The following is a 20,367-nucleotide window of genomic DNA, read 5'->3' on the forward strand; positions in this document are numbered from 1 at the left end:
ATTTACCAGGTGTTCAGCTTCCTTTTACACCTGTCCTCCTGCTCCTGCATACAAAGGTCCTGCTGAATGCTTCCCTTTTAGCCTGCCTTCATTTCCATTTACTCGCCGGGGCAGCCCCATTTGTTGGGGGCTTTAAGTTTTCGGCTGCATGATAAAGTTGCCCAGATTGCGTCACATCTTAATGAGCAAATGCAGCGGGTTCTGGTTCGGTCTCGGGTCCAAAGTTGCAGGACACACACATAAATGGGGAAGGAGCTACTTACACACTTCCGCGACCAGGGCGGCGGCCATGATTAATCTCAACACTTTCCGACCCATTAATTTCACTCGGCTCCGAAGGGGCTGAATGCCATTCGGTGTGGTAATGGATAGGATAGCTGGGATGGTATGGCTTGGCATGGCATGGGAGTGGATTCTGCAGGGTCTGTGGGCTCTGCGAGTTGTCATGCGAGTGCTTCAATTCGCATTACTTCACACTCCCTTTGCAGCTGCTCTTTTTTTGGTTGAGAGATGGGGTTCCCCTTGCGTAACCCCAGTTTTCATTCGTATCTACCTGTGGGCACTTCACCTTTCCCCCCAAAGTGCGAGAACGACTCGATGTCCAGCCCCTTTTTGACACAAGGATGCGGATGATGATGATGCGCAGATGACGATGAGGTGTAAAGGTAACAAAATAGCAGATTGAAAGTGCCCTGGCGCATTATAAACATTTGCTGTGTAACTGGAAATTGCAATTTGTTTGGCCAGAAAATTGGGTGGTTGTTGTCGCTTATGGTCGTATGAGGAATGCGTGTCATAAAATGGCTAAAATATTGCCCCAGGCTGAAACTGACATTAGTTGGTGGGGGGAAGCATTGGTCTGGGGCGTATCGATAGGGGGAGTAGAACATTAGGACGTGACCTGGTCGGGGGAGTCCCATTTCCAGCCATCGCCATGGCAACACCCTAATCTATGTCCTGCCAGAAGCGGTGAGGAGTGTACCTATATATATTTATTTATTTTTCTGCTTTTCCGCCTTTTTTATTTCCCTCATTTCGGAGTGCCCTCTCCTGCAGGTAAGGTGATTTTATTAGTAATCTAGTTAAATAAACTTATATTTTTCGTTAAAGCTTTAAAATAATGGTACACAATGTTAGAATTGTTTATTATTTTTTAACATACCACAGATAAACAAGAAAACAAATTTTCCGAATTGGGGTTAATAGTTAATATCCCTATTAAATTCATTACGTACATTTTCTTCATTTAGTAAAATCAAATTGAGAATAAATTATGCTATTTTTTCCATTTCCTCAAAATTTCTCTGAAATAAAAAATTGAGTAAAGTAATTTTTAATATTATTTCTTTTTGAAAATTCTGTTTAATCAAAAAAGACAAAAAAGAGTAAGTTGTAGACTTATAGGGCATTCCAGTGTTCGTTTTCGTTCATTTTCCCATTATTTCTGACCAAGTTTTACGGATTTTCCTACCCCTCGTTGTCAGGATACGAAATTACATTTGTACCTGTAATTTATTGATGTTTGAATGCGTTTGCCTAGTCAGAGGGCATTCCACAGTTCGAGGGGTGGTGTTTTCGGGGGTTTGTCCTGCGTAACAGCTGTGTGTGAAAGGTGTGTGCGAGCGAGTGTGCTTTTGAAGGTGCCGATATGTGAGGGATAACCTTTCTGGGCTTAGTTTAAAGGTTCATTTGCTCAGCACCCCACCGTTCCGCTGGGGGCGTGAAAATGGCCAACTAATAGAATGTCTTGACCCGAGAAAAGGGTTGCCAGCAATTTGATTTACAGGCCTGCCCTAATGGCAGGAAACGGAAGTGCCATGTGGGGCGGCCATTTTTTGGCACGTGACAGCACGAAATGCTAATGAAGTGGCAAATGGAAACCGTTTCATTTGTTCTAGAATGCCAGGTGTGGATAGCAGAGAAATCTCACTTTTGGCAAATTGGTCGGGACAGATTTGCCAGGGAATCGCTTATAGTTTGCCGACTCCTTTAAGCCGTCACTCCAAAGGCCATAAATTATAAGTGACGAAGGATCTGGCCTGCTCGTTAACTTTGATGGCTGAAATCCCAGCAGCAGCCACGTCCGCATGTGTTGCAACTTATTTACATGCCACACACTCTGCTTCTTTGTGTGATATAGAGCTACATAGCTTTTCCTTGCCAGAACCCCCAATCTGTGCAACCAAGAACTTAATGCCACGCGCCAGACAACAAAGGAACACACTCCCCCAAAAAATGTGGATACTCCGCAAGAAAATGTAAAATTTATCATTTGCTGCAATGAGCTCGAATCCGGGAGATCCAAAGGAATCCCTTACTTTGACATGCCACCAGGGTTTTTCGTGTCCTGGCAGCAGGATGGGTTGTAAAATTTCTAGTGCTAGTTAATGAGATGGGTACCATAGTTTTTGCACAGGATATCCATAAATTTAAAAATATATTTATCCTAAGAAAATCATTTTGCTTAAAAATAAATTAAGATTTAATTTTCTTTGTTATCTTTTAATGTATACATATCATTTTATTATACTACTTAAATATTTTTCCTCATATTTTACTCATAAAACTCATAAAAATTTAATTTAAATTTCACAGAAATTCCAACTTTTATCACACAATTCAATCTTTCGATGGTATATTTCTCCAATAAAATGTAGAATTCACACAACGCAGAAACTTTGCAGCTCTGACAATAAAAAAGTTTAAAGTCCTTTTGCGCCATTAACCAGACTGAGACAAAGACTCACACACATTAGCATTCCCAGCCCCGAAAAGACAAAGTTGAGTCACCCGGGCAGCAGCCATAAAGTCTGCAGATTGCCAGAGCCAAATGTTTGCGTAAATTTTCCTGCAACAATTTTGCCAGTGGCCAAAAAAGGAGGAGGTTTCATTAGGGGATAGAGTGGTGCAGGGTGGTGCTGCAGGGCGGTGCTGCAAGGTGACACATTCCTTTAATGGCTAGCAAGTGGCTGCAACCACTCGGTGCTTGTTGACTTTTCCTTTTGTTTTTTGTCTAGAATCTTTCATTTTTCAATGCCAAAGGACGTAGGGCACAGCACAAAGGAACCAAGGAATCTTTTTCCATATCTCACTCTGGCTAGCTCTTTCCGCTCGGCAATCATATCGGGATCAGCATTGTAAATTGCCCGACTCGGGTCTCATATTTCTTTATTTCTCTGGCTGATTTTGATAAATGAGCCGGGGGAGTTGGCGAAATCTCCCTGGGCACAGCTTGTAGCATTTGATTGCCCCTTGCCTCGGCGAAAGTTAAACATTATTTCCTTATTTATTTCCCTCAACTTTGCAGTCTCCCCGAGAACCCTTTTGCACGCATTTCCTTTCGCTTTTCCTGCTTGTTTTTCCCCATTTTTGTAGCCCGAAAACATAAATTTGCTTTGTCGCAGCTTCCGTCTGGTCATGTTTTACTTTTTTCCTTTTTTGGGTGGTTTTTCCTCTTTACTTTCGCCCGGCCCGTGTTGAACAGTTTGACAAGCTCTGAACATTGGTAAACTTTTGCCCCGACCCTCGGCTGACTTCTTTTGCAAATGAGATTTCGTTCAGTTTGCTGTGATAAATTGTTGATGGCGCTGAATGTGCTTACACGGCTGGTGGGGGTGGGAATTTGCCAGGGGTGATGAGAGGTTAGATTCCGGTTTTTTTTGGGCATGATATTGGGTGGCATTTGTCGAGGAATTTTTGGTTAAGCTAAGTGAGGAATTTCCTTGATTCTTTTTTTTCGCTTCCTAGATGTTGCTTTGTCCTATCCCACTCTCGGTTTCCCTTTTAATCCAATTCAGTGAACCCAATATGGAAATTATTCTTTGGTATTTCCGGAGGTAAGGGATCAAATTTTGACCTTTAAAGAAACCTCAAAGATTCCTTAACATTTAATTCAGGATTTCCTGCAAATGAATAATAGAGTTAAGTTAAGTTTTTCAACCTGATTCGACGGGAGGATAATTATTCAAAAGAACGCAAAATAAAATGCAATGAAATATGCAAATGATTAAGCAATTGGGGGCGTGGCAATGGGTGTTTTCGGTGGTCAGTCACTGGAAGTAATTGTTGAAATTATGCGCTAATATTTTGCAACGACCAACCGACCAGCAACAACAAAGGCAATGGAGAATGTTGAACTCATTTGGCCATTAACTAAGCCAAAACTGAAATCCAATTAAAAGTTAAACGCCACAAAGGCAGAACTCAGGGCGCAGAGTGTCTGTCGAGCGCGAGAAAGGTGCTAAGGCACTGAGAAAAATATTTTAAAATGTTCAATGAAAAAGGAAATTCAAGCCCTAAGGAATAGATACAATTTTGAAATATTTTTACTTTGATGATGTAGTTTATTCACTTTTTACACATTACTAGTTACAAACTTGGGTATTCTGATTTTTTATTATAATATTAAGAACTTGTTTGAAATTTTTCTCAGTGTGAGGACTTGAAGAGCTCAATTTTTTTTCGCCGGCGCCTTGGTCAAGTTGAAGGCTTCCGGTCGAGCTGCAGTCGAGGCCAAAAGGAAGAAGCGAGCAGCAAGCAGCGAGCTTAGCATATTATAAATAACCTCCAAACACGCAAACCGTTTGGCCAGGTGAAAACAGTTGGGTTAGTTGGGGTCCGGGATGCCTCCCGAACGAGTTAACGAAGCCATTGGCCGTAGTGTTGCGTGCCCAAAAACTCTTTTGGGCCAGAACCTGAACCGAAAGAGAAACTTTTGCAGCTGCAGGACTCAAGGATCTGGGACTACGGTGCGCCGTAAGGAACTTTGATTAAGTTTTCCATCGACTTAAAGTTCCTGCCTGCGAGGCGTCGAAATTAACTAACCCGGAAAGGAGAGAAGCGCGCTGTAGATAGAGATAGAGGGCGGGATGGAGAGCGATGGAGAAGAGGACGTGCCTAGGTTCCCTATGAAGGGGAGCCCGGATAAGTATGCTATTGAGATTCTTGCAGGCACGTAAACACATTAAGCTGGGTGCGAGCGAGACGGCTACAGGGGCTAGAGAGTGACAGGACGATTGGATAGACCGAACGTCCTTTATGATTATTGTCTTAAAATTAATCAAAGTGCGTGCCTGAATTGGCCAAACTTTTGGCTGGCATATCCTAATAGATTTTCGGCCCTACCCCACCGCGCTTCCAGCTTTTTGTTTGTGTTTTGCATTTAATTGATACCCAAAACTCCAGCGGGAACAGTAAATATTCGCTAGGGAAGCTATAATAGATTTTAAATTATTTAAAATTTTAAAATATGTAGCAAAGTGTTTCTTCATGGTATTACATCTCTAGATATCAATATGTAGTTATTTAATACTTATTTCCTTTATCATTATAAAAAAGATGGTTCACCCTTCACTGCAACACTCCTACTTCACTATATATATCAAGAATAGTTTTACAGCTGCCAAAGTGTACTGTGATAATCCCACCCACAACATCCCCTTCAGCCCCAGGTCAAACTTTAATACTTTAGTGGGAGATTAATTAAATTACAGGCAATATTTGTTATTCAGAGGACAGAACAGGCCCAAGGATTTGCCTTCGAAGCGAAACAAATTGTTCTGGCGTGTGGAAAGTTTCCGGGAGCGACAACTTTACCACTTGTGGTGGGGGTTTGGTACGACAATGGATTGGATTGGGATGCTTTGGATGTGGGTGCCTTTGCTTCTGCTGGTTCCGAGTGTGACATGCCTCTGAGGTGGCAATATTTGACAATGTTTGCGGCCGATTTGTCGTTTGAAATGGCCGACACTTTGCGGCTTGAATATCGCAGGACACCTGCGGCGATGGTTTCGATTTACTGTTTGATTTTCGGCAGGCCGCATTGAGGTATCCACAGAAAAAAGCACAGCTCAAAGGCGGCGCACGTCATTTGCATAAGGCCAAGGCGCCGCAGCTAAGTGTCTCAAAAATCCCTTATCCTTACAAAGAAAAATATTTAAAAAAGGTAGTATTAAAAAATGTATAGAATTTTCGAAGATATTTTGGCTGTATTTTCTTGTTCATAAACTTTAAAGTTGTAATACCAACAAACAAAAAAATTAAAAAGAATTGTCATGGTACACCTTTGCAATGATTATTATTTAACTGGCCTCAAATTTTTCTCTCCGTGTTCTTCGCCCGCTTTTTTCCTCCATCAAATGTCAACCGCCATTTTATGTATTTTTAAATATACAAAAACAGCCAGGAAAAAATGGAGAAAAAAAGAGAGCGGAAAGTGGAAGCACATTTTTCAACTGTCATCAGTTTAAGCTGATGAAATTGCTGACTGACAGACTGACGGCCCCCTCCCCAACCGCCACCTCCACTTTTCCGTGCCCCGTCTTTATTTTCGGTTCATTTGCCATCATCGTCGATAATATGACATAAGTATACTCCCAAGTAATGTTCCTTCGCCAAAGTTTTTCCCTTTTCATCTTGGGCAGCCCGCTGTGTGGCTGAGCCTCGTTGATTTCATAATGTTTTCCGACTGCTTTTCTATTTTTTGATTTAGTGCCTGATATTGTTTTGTCCTTTCTCTCTGGTCCTCTGTTTCGGGAAATAGCTGGAGATTTTTATTTGTACTATTTTCCCACATTCTGCTTGTGTTTTTTTTTATTGGCTCTGCTGATTATGATGCTATTTTTGACACTCGATAAAGTCAATAAACACACAAAATGGTCTTGTTTAATAAAGGTCTTAGGATATAAGTAGAATCGGCATTTCTGGGATAGGGGAAGAGTTAATTTAATACATAAAAAATCATACACTATTCAATAATTAATATTTATTTATGTCTGAATGAGGCAATCCTTGGTAAGCTCCTAGCAAAGATATCATCCTATAGCCAGGACATTTATTATAGAGGGGGCCTATTGGCTTTATTGCTTAACTGTGCATTTGATTCATCGATTTCCTGTGGCCGACATAAATCAATTTATTTATATTTCCATTTCGCTTGTTTCTTCTCATCTTTTTTCCAGCATCGACCATATCGAATTGAAGCCAGCCGAACGGAACCAACTTTGGGGCAAAAGTGCGTTACGGTTCCGCCAATTAATATCGATGGTAAGTTGATTTTTATTCCCGAAATATTCTCTTGCTTTCTTTGTAATGCTTTTACCATAAATTGCATTTTGAAATAAAATTTCGTTGGCCGTAAACTCAATTAAGTCTATGCGGGTGTATAAACATTTCGAAATATGCAGTTTAATTAAATTTATGGCAGTGCCTTTTGATTTGTTTGTGGATATATTTGGTAGAGAATATGGGTTTAACAAAATTTAAGATTATTCAATGCTGTTAAAGGAGGAAAATAAATGGATTTCGTATAAATTCTATCACTTTGGATGTCTTAACTCAAGCTACACTATTTCTGAGTATAATCGATAAAAGTGCAATAAAAATTGTTTGAGCTGCACATAAATATCCCCAATCCCAATTTTATTCCATCAGGGAGTGTGTGTTTTCCGATTTTTTTAAGAACTCCAGAGCTTGCTCCATTTTTAATGCAGTTTGTTGAACTTTTCTCGTGCAATTTGTATTACTAATGCGAACGGCAAACAAAGATGAGTTGGGGAAAAGTGCTGGGAAAAAATAGGAATGGCAAGCCAATGAGTCGAATGATTCGGGCAATTGCGAATCCAAAGGAGCAAAGCTGCTGCCCCACAGCCTGGCCCAGATATCCTTCGGTTTGAGGCGGAAAGATGTCCGTAATAACTCACATCTGGCCAACAGAGAAGGGGAAGTCCTGGCAAAAGGATTAAATATGCAGCACAAGTCGGGACCAGGAAGGCTCTTAGTCACACGGAAGGAGCACCAGAAAACAGCAGCTGAAAAGTTTAGTTTAAGTGTACGGGCTTGGCTAAAACAACAATAACAACAACAACATCGCCGAGGACAGCCAGCAGAACTTGGCTTAAATGCGCTCATGTGCAAAAATGCCATTGTTTTGGATTTGGTCGTAAACAAAGCGGTGAAGCGAAGGCAAAAAATTCCCTTCTTTTCCCCTTTCTCTGTCCAAGAACCCGAGAAAAACTAGGCGAAAAATGGAGGAAAGGTTCGGACATTTTCCACCTCTTCCTGTCAGAGGCAGGGGGTGAAATAAAAGAAGGCGGAAGCCTCTGACTAGTACTGCAAATAAGCGTTAAAAGGTTGGTCAAACTCGGGGACCTGGTTAATTCCATGGAAGGAACACTTAAGAGGATAAGGAAATTAGGCCATTAAATGTTTAATGGTTATTATTGGGTTAATTAACTTGACAATTGTGAAGGCTAGGTTTACTACCATTGTAAAGTTTAAACTTTGAAGTATCTACAAAAAAATGATTATGAACTGTTTAAAAATCAGAAAAATTAGTTTTAAAAATATATTTTCTTTATCTTTTTTTTATTATTATATATTAACATTAAATAATCTATTAAATCGTAGATATCCCATTTTTCAAAGGGTATTTCCAAGTAACAATAGGAACAACGGCAGCAACAATGCCTGTTCAACACTTGAGGACTCTTCCTCGCAGGAACACACACAGAAATGGACTTTTCGAACACGCAGGATTGAAGGGGTGGAGAAAGTGGGTGTACGGGGTGTTGGCCACGAGTTCTAGATCCCTTTTAGTTCCATTTCTACTTGAAGAGTGGGTAAAAAGTGCTATTGGGTTTTTGGGTTCTTGCTTCTGCTTTTGCTTTCAACGTGCGTAGTGCTTTCCTCGAAAACTAAGGGGGGCTGTGCAGCAGGACTGTGCCACAAATGGCGTCACATGCTAAAAACCCAAATAGCAACAGCAACCACCGCAACAACAACTACAATGTCGAGAATGTTGGCTTGCAATCTCACTGCAAAAACTTTTGAAATGCTACAGAAAAAGCCAGACGACATGGGCGTCGGCCAAGGGGGTTTTTCGGCATCTCGAGTGACTACGAGTCATAAAGTACACAACACAACAGGGCAAACATGGAAAGGACAATACGCAGACATGCAAGTTTTCGGACGAATTCACAAAATGTCCGCCCCCTCAAAAAATGTTCGTTTCACTTGTTTCCTGCTTGAATTGCAGTCACATTTTTGGCATATGTCACCACACCATATGCAATTACGCAGTTACATTGAAAACATTTTAACCAAAATTGAATTTACTTGGAGTGCAACTCCCGCTCCCATCCCAAAAACTCAACAAAGCCGCCCATTAATAATTCCAAATGGTCGCCAACAAATTGACCATTCGAAGCTGGGCCAGAAGTGCCAGAAAACAGCAGCAGCAGCGGCAACAGTTTCGTAAAAATGGCTTATAAATTATTATGGCACAAAAGAAGTAAAAGTATTTGCTCGCTCACTTTCGCAGCGAAGCCGAGTTTATAAATTGGCCATAAAAACCAGAATGCCGGAGAAAGAGGGTGGTAGAGTGCCACAAAAAAAGAAAACTTTGCGACAAATTGGTGAAAAAAAGCTGCACTAAAATATGGGCCAGACTCGCCGGTGCCCATTTAAAATCGGGGGATTATGCGAAATGTGTTTAAACCGTGAATTTATGGTACGCTCTGTCTGGGTAATTTATTTAACCAATATTTATCTGTTAAGTGAAGCCGGCTGTATGTATTTCACAAATGTTTTTCCACCAAAATATATTGCTTATTAAACTTTATTTTCTTAATGTCTGAAATTCAGCTCTGTCGCATATGCCCTGAATATTCAGTGTTAAGTGGGCACTCAACAATGTTGTAAAAGCTTTAGTCAACAATTGGTCGTTGGGTTTATTTGTTTAAAATAGATTCTGTCTAAATATTTATGCTTTTAGTTTCAGAGAGTTCCCTTCATTGACCGCTGGTATTTTCCTATTTCCACTCCGTTTGCCATTTGTTTGGCTTTCATTTTGGCAAATTGATTTGTCCATTTAAATAAATTCATACTGTGTACACTCGCCGAACGGACACTTTGTTTAGATAGATGGTAACAATAACAGGTCCATTTAGTTGATTAATTGTCAATGGGCAAGTATGTTTGCCTTTCGCTGCGGGCTTAGGCCTGCGGCCTGATTTTACAATACACATATATATTTTCCCGATCCAACCGCTTTTCTTTCTTGCCACTTTTCCCTTCCTTGGCTTGCCTTCGTCATGTGGCAGCTGCCTTCGCATTGCAAATAAATATTTGATGGCATTTCGGATGCGCTAGCGCCGTCTCTCTCGCACAAATACAATATGGCCGCCGCCATTTTGGCATTCACTATTTCGCCATTTTAACCATTCCGCCATATTTCATTTCCGCTTCCTCCACGTGCTGGTTGTTGTTGTTTTTGCCCGGTGCCTTTGTTTGTTTGCTGGCTGCCATGGCGCATTTTGTGAAAAGTCAATTATTTATGCATGTCACGTTATTTTCCGGCAAAAGAGCACAAAAACTGAAAGAAAGGAAGTAGACCCCAGCAAACAATCATGAGTGGGGTAGCGCCCAGAAACAAATAGCACAAAAAAACCGAAAAAAGTATGAAGAAATTTGCGCTAAAATGGCCAAAAATTCAAATGTCACCGCCAGCAGCAACCGCATTTTCCCCGTTCCTAATTTTACTCCGCATTTTCCCACCGCGTTTCCCATTCGTTAGGTGGCAAGCTGATTATTAGATTTGACTTCTATGTGTGTGCACATGTCCTTGTGTGTCTTTGTATACTTTTTGGGTATATATTTTCGCTTGTTTAGAGAAAGCGATGCCAAAAAATAGGGGGGAGCTACTGAAAGGTACCAGAGAAGCACATGCCATTGAAGGCAATTGAATTGTAATTCAATAGAATGAAAAATATCTTCATTTGCTGCTGAAATACTTTTTCACTTCATTGTGTCAGCACAGTATAGGCGCTCATGAAATCTCATAAGCCTAAAATAATGAGGTTAGAAATGGGGTGAAAGGTTACAGAAGGAATAAATGTTGATAATAATAATTTAAAAGTCTTTTAAATTTTAATTCATTAAACAATGAATGGTATATTATATAACTTACTTCAAAATTATTGTTTTAGCTGTTTTTCTGATTTTTTCTGTCTGATTTTCTAATGACTTCAGGAGCAACTGAGCAGCCAGACAGCCTGACTCATTGTACTTCATCAATGCTTCCATCAATCAATCGATCTATCCATCAATCCCGCTCGGCTGTCATATAACCACTTGACAGCTAACCAGACTGGACATCGTAAAGTATATATGTGATGTGTGCCTTGCAGCTGCTTTAAACAGCAATTAAGTAGATTAAAAGCAAGCTCGTGTGCTGGCGGCGGTTCAAAGGGAAATGTAATCAATGGAATTAAATTTAAATTAAATTTAATAGAAAACACACAGTGGAGCAAAAAAAAAAGCGAGGCAAACAAAGGCCAGAATCCATCGCGAACTGGGCTCAGTGGGGCGTTAAATTGAATTGTTGTCACCACAATTTACACAGCCACGCCCACTTTTCCCCCATTGTGCTGACTCGCTTTTTGCTAGCTTTTGTTGTTGTTTTTTCTGTGTGCATTATCGGGCTTCTTTTCTTCTGTCATATTATTACATTATTTGCCATTTGCTTTGGAGCAGCCGGCACTGCACACACTCTCACAAGTTTTTCCCTCGCTTTTCCCCTTCATTGCCCGCTTTTCTTTGTCCCCGGCCACGGGGCGTATGCGTATTGTAATCAAGTCATAAATTTGCGCAACTGCGAATTGGTCTAAAGCGTTGCCAGGCATTTTCCTGGCCCACAAGCAGCTGTAAACCGCTTTTCAGGCCGCACGTGCCAGCCAAGTAACCAAACCAACTAAACATCCTGAGAGAGCCATTCAGACACATAAAGATTTATCTTCTGCTGGGTGGGCCACTCTTTTTGCCTCGTTCTCGGTTTTCAATAAGAAAGGATTAAGTTGAGTGGGAAAACTACAAACGACAGGCGTACTTTCCACCCCCAACCCTCTTTTCGCTACCCATGAAAGCCAATAAAAAGCAAAGATCGCATATCTATAAACCCACTTTTATAGAGGCCATCTCCCCGCGTTTTTTGCAGCCCCATTTTTGGGCGATAAGTGTTATTTTCAACTGCCAGCTGTGATTCTAAGCCAGCTCCAAGCCCCCAAAGAAAGTTTCATGTTACCAGGAGATGATGTGCCTCCCCAGAAATTTTCTTAGCCAGCTTTTTATCCACTTTTTGCTGGTAGCTCGCATTTTACCAGTATGCGTGTGTGTGTGTCACTTATAAATTCTCTTATCTCGACATTAAATTTGTCGGCTTCAATTTGGAAACCTTTAACTTTCGACCAGAGAAAGTTGCCTGTAATAAACTTCAAAAAAACAAGAGAAGAGGAAGGCGAAATGACAAAAGGAGTCAGGCCCAGCGGCGTATAAACAAGAGGGAAAAAATTTGAAAAATGTTCCTTCTGTTTGCTGCGAGTTTTCCCCATTTTCCGTGGGCGGGGAAACAAATTATGAACAGCTTGCGCCATATGAGAGGCACGCCCACTTAACTCCCTGAAAACCTAAACGTTTGCGGCACTTGACTTTTCTCACTTTTCCCCCACAGCCCTGACCTCTGAACTCCACCCCCTTTGCATACGCTTTTTGTGGGCTCGGAATGAGGAATTCGGAATTTGCAGCTTTGGCTTCATTTAATTTTCATAAGGCCAAATGGAAATTTCATTCTTCATTTTTCAAGTGGCTTTCGACCTGCAATTTAAGCAGCCAAGTAACCAAAAGTGGCTGATGAATCAAAGGGAAATCGAGTTGACTTTCTGCGGAATTTCATGAGTTGCACCCTGAGAGGAGCATTAAAAATCATGAGGCCATCAGGCTTAGGAAATGTGGTTGCTTTAATTGGAATCACAAGTAGGTACTTCAAGGGGAATTTAGAAGTTGTTTCGTTAATCCATAAAAAAATACAACAAAATATAATATGGGGATATAAGAGCCAAATAAAAATATTTCCTACATTTTTCCTAGTTTATTAAAAGGTTGGTTGATTTCACAAACTTTGAAAAATTGTATAAAATATTTACACAAGTTTTACTATAAGTTTGCTGAGTTATTAGTATTTATTTGGCGACATATATTATCTGTAAATATTTGTACATGCTAATTAAAAAGTTTTTGTTTCTAATCACTTTTTTATTTATGTTTTCTAATTTGCCCCGAGTTTGCTTTCCATCTGCGAAACAGGCTTGTAGCCTTCTTTTAAATATACCTAATAATATATAAAACTAATTTGAAGTTGTGGGAAGTCGGTCCTTTGGTGTTTTCCACTTCCCATTCTGCTTATCCGCACGAGTTTTGTGCAAATTCCTTTTAGAATTTCAATTAAACTTTGCGTCACTTTGTCGCAGTGCTTCCATCGCTGCCAGCAGCTGTCAAGGGCGCCGCCTAATGGAGCTGGTGGGAAAATGGTAGGGAAAAACGGGGGGGTGGGAAATCGTGGAAAACTCGGGCAGCGGACGGGGCTGAGTTTGCCGCGTTAGCTGTCAACATTTGTTGAACACAAAATTTCAGTTTAGCATTTTACGCTTGACGCTTTGACTAATGGCTGGTAAGAAGTGCAAGCGAGAGGGCCCACACAAAGGAGCAGAAAAGAAAGAGGGAGATGGGGAGCTGGCCCTAAATGAATAATGCATTTTTATCCACAATTTAGCCAACTTTGGTCAAACTCGTAAAACTTTTATTTTGCCCAGCCACTAACTAAGTCAGAAACTTAAGCTGCTAGCTAGCCTCCTGCGTTTTTTCTCGCTTTTTTCTATAACTTAATTGCGACCTGCATTGGGTTTCGGTTTTCCCTGACCGAGCCATTACTCGATTTCAATGCAAATTGTCTGGGGTTTTCCTTTGCTACACTTTTGTCTTTCGCCTAACTTCGTTTCCGTCTTATCTTATCTTGGCCTATCGCCTCCATCTGTGTTATGGGCCAAGTTGAGAGCCAAACAACTTCATTCATATGCATAAACTGCAATCGAAAACGGGGGGAAAATAGAAGAAAAACAGCTTTGCCCGAGCGTCTTTGGATCGGCAAATCCTTTGCTGGATGGAAAAATATTTCCCTTTTTTAATAATCGTAGCTTATGGAACCTTATAGACTTCCATTGGACTTGTGTGTGGGGATAAGGGACACACACTCACACGCAGGGCTTAAAGCATTCTGGGAATACATTTTTGTAATTTTGTTTGTTGTTGTCAGCAGTTTTTATGAGTTTTCTTCAGGCATGAACTTCCACAATTCCCAATAAGTACCAAGTCACATCCCACCCACCTTTTTTTTTTTTTCTACCGCCCCCTTTCTGCATGCTCACCCAAGTTGATCAAGTTTTATGGCAAAATATTTCCTGTCCAACGGCATTATCGATTATCAAGAACTATATACTCTTGATTTGTTGGAACTCATAATACATCTTAAAATAAACGTTCTGATAAAGATATATTGTATCTATATCTTCAAATTAACTTGTTCTTTTTTACTTAATTTAAAAAAATAACATTTCGAATAAATTTAATTTTTTGAATATGAGTTTTATGTTCTTGTTGAAAATCTTTAAATACGTAGAAAACCATATTGACTCAAGCCCAGAAAAGCTAACGACAGGGAAACGTCAGTTAAGCCATATTTCCGCTAGGCAATTTCCTTGAGCTTCCTAGCTGATTTCCATTTGGAAATCGAATTTGAGAGAGTGCATAGGGACGTCGTGAAGCCAGAGTGAGCCATTTTTAATGTCCGTGTTTGAGTTTCCCTGGCATTTCCCTGCCAAACCTTCGTTTTGCACCCCCAACATCGCTGCCCCCTTCTCATCCTCTGCAGCTGCATCCTTGCAGCGAGTTTTATGCAAATATGCGCAAATGTGTTCATTGCTTGAAAGTTTTCCCAGCCCCTTTGGGGAATCCAGCCCTCCCTCCCAGTTTTCCCAGCCAGCTGTCTTTGTCTGTCGGTGGGTCCTGCTTGTGGCATTCTCGTGTCATAATCTCTGACAACTATCGGCATTCATGTGGCAGCCAGCTGAACTGGCCCCTCTCCATTCCGTAACCCCCTAAACCCCTCTTTCCCCGCCCCTGACAATCCTCTTTGCTAACCAAACGCACTTGGCATCTGCATCTGCATGCCATTTGATTTGCTGACTTGGCTTACATTCTTCTTTTTTGAACACTGCTGGAAAATGGTATATCCAAATGCAGGACTACAATGCTTGAAGGTTGATTGTTATCTTATAAGAATGGGTTCGTTGTCGGTAGCCGGAAAAGTATAACATTTTACGGGTGAAATTGAATTAATAATTAATTTCTATCCATCGTATAGTTTAGTGTTTATAAGTAAATTTAACTTAAATTATACTAAATGTGATGTAATGTATTTATAAATTGTACCTTAAAAACTGAATCCTCTAAAAAACACTTATCATAAATCTTTGTTTAAAAAGAAAAGGAAAAAGTTTTTTTTTACTTTTATATATATAAAAAAAAATATATAAAAGATATATTTATACAAGAAGTTTAAGAACCCAGATCTTAAAACAAGTGGAATTTAGGTTATAATGTGTTATAACAGAATCTATTTGAAAGATAAGAAATTGTACTTTATGTTACCATAAGGTTTTGTAATTTATGAATATTAATATGTTTTTTGATCTTATCAAAAGTTCTTCTCAGTGAAGAAGGACTGCAAAAGAGATGGTATAATATGGTTTATGGGGTGGGGGTTTTGCAGGAAAAGCAGCTGCCAGCTGTGGTGGTATTTTTCCGCTTTGTATTTCCAGCTTTAGCAACAACTTTGTTGTTCACTCAAATGTGACCACTGGCCATTTCTCATCTTTCGCAGCTCCTTCTTTAGCTCGATGCCCTCGTACCCGCCATCCCGATGATATTCCCCCCGGGTCGTCCAGTCGTCCGGTCTTGCGGTTTTGTTATTAAGTGAAATTGAAACCTCTGGTCTCGACTTTGGCTGCCGTCTCAATTTTACTGGCATGTGCAATTTTTAATAGCTCCCACCGGTTTATGGGGTTTGGGCTCAGGTCAGGTTGGGTTCGCCTCGGTTTAGGATAGGTTTAGCTCCAGTTTGTCCTGTCACTTGGCTGGCTGATCCTTCATTGCCCTGCGGTTTTGGCCTTTAGCCTGTTTTGTCTCGTCTGCTCGCTTTGCTGCGGTTTGTTCCTTGAGCAAAATACTTTTGGCTCAAATTTCCTTGATTGACGATAACACTGTGTGTTGCTGTTTCCTTTTTTGCCTCTGCCAGTCTGGCAAATAATTGAACTTGTCATATAAATCCCAGCATTTTCAATTGTTTTTGTGCGGTCTGCCACCACTGCCCCCCTTTGCATGCTGGAAATTGCTTCAATTTATTGCTAAAATGTGCAGAAACGTTGAGAATCGTGTGTGGATAATTTATTCAATGGCTTATTGATGGCTTTAGTGAAAATGCTTGTAACAGATTTTGCAATTTCGCACACAATACAAAATCAATTAAATCCCGTCCAAGTCACATCATTCTGCCTTCTCTATATACACATATATATTTGTCTATATGGGCTTAATGTGCCGAAATGTGTTTATGAATCAATATTGCGCATACGCCCCGTTGAGCTGCGGTTTTTGTGCCCACAGGATGGGCCGACAAGCGAACATGCCAAAGTTGATTTCAATTGCAATGCAATCATTATGAGCCACGGATTCCCCAGTTCTACCCCCTCTTCCTGCCCTCCTCCATGGTTTTTCCATTTTCCGCCAGAGGCAGCATTTTCCTTTTTTTGCCGCTTTGTTTTCCCTTCTGTTTGTTTACCACTACTCACATGAGCAGCAGCAGCCGCTCATGGCCAGTTGGTCAGTCGGTTAGCCTGTGTTACACTGCTGCTGGCACATCACCACTGCCAAAAGGACCAAAGGACGTCGAGGGAAGCTGGGAAAAACTGTTGTTCTTGGCGCTCTCTCTTTGGGCATTTCCACCATGGCTTAATTAAAAACCCAATTTTAGCCGCTGAAATTGAAAGGAAATGATTGTCAGCAGCAGCGATTGTGGCTCGGGGAAATGGCCAGGGATATGAAACGGATAGAAATAAATGGGTTACTGTTTCGCCAGGGGCTAGAAATATTAACAACAAAATAAACAAATGAAAGGCAGAGTATTGGCGAATATTGAGAAGGATGCTCAAGCGATGTATCTGAAAGATATTTAATTTTGATGAGCAAAAGAAGGGTTTTTTAGTTGGAAAGTAAAATAGTTAAGTTTAGAAAGGATATGTAAATTTTAGTTTTGACTTGAATTATTTAAAATAAAATATAAAATTAAATAGTTCATGGTAGTATATTTTTGTTTTAAGTAAATTAATCACTATATTTTGTATTTACTTTTAAAATCTTATTAAATATTAAATAGTTTTTCAGACTTCCTTGAATTTCAAGAATTTTATAAACGTCTCAGAAGCTCTTAAGTCAAACATTCTCAAGAATGTCCTTTGTAATTGCTCTTCTATCTGGCAAGCTCAAGCCCTTTTTCCAGATGACCCATGTTAAAAGGCTGAATTTTCCGCTCAGCCTTTCGTGTACTACTTGTGCAACATTTGATGAAAGCGGCTTTCATGTTGTTCTTACTTTCCTTTCCTGTTTTCTTTTTGCCAAGTGCGCAGTTCCAGTTTTTCTATAACCTTTCCCCGTGCTTCTTTTCTAAAATCCATTTTTTTCTTGTTTTGGTTTTTTGTGGGAGAAGTAGGCAGCCCAGAGGAAATGTCAAAACAAAATGCCGCTTAATATGGCGTGTCCTGAGTTTTCCCGACCCACCTGTGCAGCCTAAAAGGGTGGTTTTCCGGGGGCTTTGGCAGTGGAGCGGAGGAGGGGGTAGGCCAAACCCATTGATGTTGAACTGAGGGGGGGGAACTCATCGATTTTCTTATGAGGCCAAAGTTTTCGCTTTGAATATTTTTCGAGCCTGCTGCCAAACTCACTCATGCAATCTGCACAACACAACAAACCGCTGACGACGACGATTGCACAATAACCGGCGCAAACACCCCTCCAGGAAGTTTAACCCTCCGAAAAATCCATTCGATTGCGATAAATTCCCCGGCATTTTTACGACCCGGGAACCCGGCAACCCAGGAGCCCGGGGGCCAAGTGCTCTCCGGGAATGCAGGCGACAGAATATCGGAATATATCCATGGGGCCTGCTTTGCCACCCCTCAAAACGTGTAACGCAATTTAAGGGCCCTCTCAAAATTGGTAACATTTCAACGCGATATTCGGCTTAGCCCCGTCTGCAAGTGGTGGCATGTGGCTCATTGGTTGTTTTCCCCGGTTTTTCTGGGTGGTTTGGGTGGGATGGATTTGGATTGGTGGTGCAGCACCAAACTCGATGCGATAATTTACATGCAGACAATGTGCTCCGCTTTCATTTGGTGCCATTTCATGCGATTCGCATTCTAATTTATATAGTTTATTATGTTTTATTTTAATTTTATTTGCCCGCTGGTAGCGATTTAATTGCAGTCATAAATTTCGCTTAGCTCCCTTGTGGCTTCCCCTTTGTTTTTGCTTGTTTATATAGTTTTTTTCTATGGTGATTTCGGTTTTTTCGGCTTTCCCAGGACATTTATGACCTAGTTCTAACGCTCGAAAATAGTAAAAATGATTTTAATAACAGCCTATGAGTTATATTTCGGCAGGATTACATAATACTAGTGTTTGGGCAGCTCCATAATAAATCAAAATTAATTGCACCTATTTTCGTTTTAAACATTTTCGGGGGATTTTCTTCCTTTGGCTGGCGGCCCCAAAAAGTCGGCAACACATTTTCAGCTTACTCACGTATTGCCTGCTGGAAACTTGAAATTGAAAAAAATGTCATCAGGGGATGGCGGAGGGGGGGAATCACGTATTAACTCGGCACATGTGTAAATCCAATTCAAAACATGCCACGTGCAACCCCCTCCTGGCCCAAACTAAGCCAAAAAACTTTTGCCAGCCAATGCAGAAAATAAATTCTTCTCCGCTTTTTTCTTTTGTCCATGTTTGCTGGCAACTCTTGCTGCAAAATACATATAACAAGTGAGTCACGATGCTGCAGAGGGGTGAAAAGAAATTTGGGTTGCTCAAGAAAAGCAGCTGCAGTCGGAGAAAGTTGACTTAAAGTTGGGATAACTAATGATCACAACAAAATTATAAAAATTTGGCTTAAAACTTTCTAAAATGTAGGATACATTTTTTTGTCATGCAGTTTTCTTTGTACTGTACCCACTTCTTTTTCTTCAATTATCTTTATATTCGGCACAACTATTATTCGCAGTGTGCTCACATTTGTCACGCTCGCCGTAACAAAACCAACCGAAGAAAGCGAGTCTCCATTGTGTTTGATTTCGAAAGGAGAAAATAAAGGACGAGAGTAAATGATGCGGCGAGGAAAATGCAACATTTTCATTTATGCAAAATGGCAAAAAGCAGGAACGCCATCTCAATGCTATGGCTTAAATAAATATATAAGCATCAGGGAAATTGCACAAAGATGAAAATTGCGAATGTTTTTCTTTGTCCAGCTCTTCAGCAATGACCGTTCGTTCGTTCGGCCATTAAAGGAAAAACTGGGTAGAGGGAGTGGAAAATGCAGAAGGGGTTGTTCAGTTACTCAGAAAACGAGACAAATGAAGCAGAAGTGGAGGGAAAAAAGCTGCTTGCCCATATAAATTAGCCGGAGTGGCCCACTTGAGCATGCCAAAGGCAATGTGTGAGTCTGGAGTTCCAGAGGGTGGGGAAAAACGTGAGGGGGAAAATGAGTTGGAGGGTTCTGTGGGGTGCCAAGTGCCATTTAGCATATTTTGTTGTACTTCTCCCTCTGTTTTTGGGGGCGCAACGCTCAAGTGAACCGGAGTCTGCGCCTTTAGAGCGGGAAAATAAGAAAACCCCAAAGAATGAGTCAGCCGGAGTATGTGAAAGTGGGGAAGAAAGTACGAAAGACAGAGGGAACTGTGCTAACCAAATAAATGCAGTTGAGTGAAGTTTTTAATTTGCATTAACAGCAGGAGGGGGAGTGGTATAAAACGGGCAGGGAGCCACGCTATCTTTTTCTGCTGCCAGAGCAAAACATTTTAATTTTACGCCGGAACACACAAAGGGAATGCCAGGGACAAACACACATGCACTGCGGGAAAAACAAGTTAACTTTGTGAAATAATAAATATAATTTAAATATATTTAGTTTCCTTATAATCATATAAACCAGAAAGAAACATAATCAAATTTAAACAACCTTTTAAAAATAATTTGAAAAAAGATTCTTACTCGTTTTCTGATGACATCTTAGTAAGGCTTATGAATTTTTTCCTGTGCACTCACACACCTCTTGGCGCCCATAAAGTGGCTGTTTCATCTGCGTAAAAGTCGTGCGAACGCGACAAATTGCCCCAAGGACAGGGGCAAAGTTCTTGGTCTATCTCC

General features: G+C 40.7%; 1 protein-coding gene across 5 annotated transcripts in view; it reads left to right on the top strand.

The window, feature by feature from the left end:
- Positions 1-20,367, top strand: part of LOC108025200 (protein tincar) — a 63,415-nt gene that overhangs the window by 18,747 nt on the left and 24,301 nt on the right. For all 5 annotated transcript variants that reach the window (XM_017095520.3, XM_044093156.2, XM_050888662.1 and 2 more), the window contains one exon: positions 6,960-7,044. The gene's annotated coding sequence lies outside the window, so the exon portion shown is untranslated. The remainder of the gene's footprint in view (positions 1-6,959; positions 7,045-20,367) is intronic.

Source organism: Drosophila biarmipes, chromosome 3R (genome assembly GCF_025231255.1).
Source record: "Drosophila biarmipes strain raj3 chromosome 3R, RU_DBia_V1.1, whole genome shotgun sequence".
In the NCBI taxonomy this organism is placed as follows: Eukaryota; Metazoa; Arthropoda; class Insecta; order Diptera; family Drosophilidae; genus Drosophila; species Drosophila biarmipes.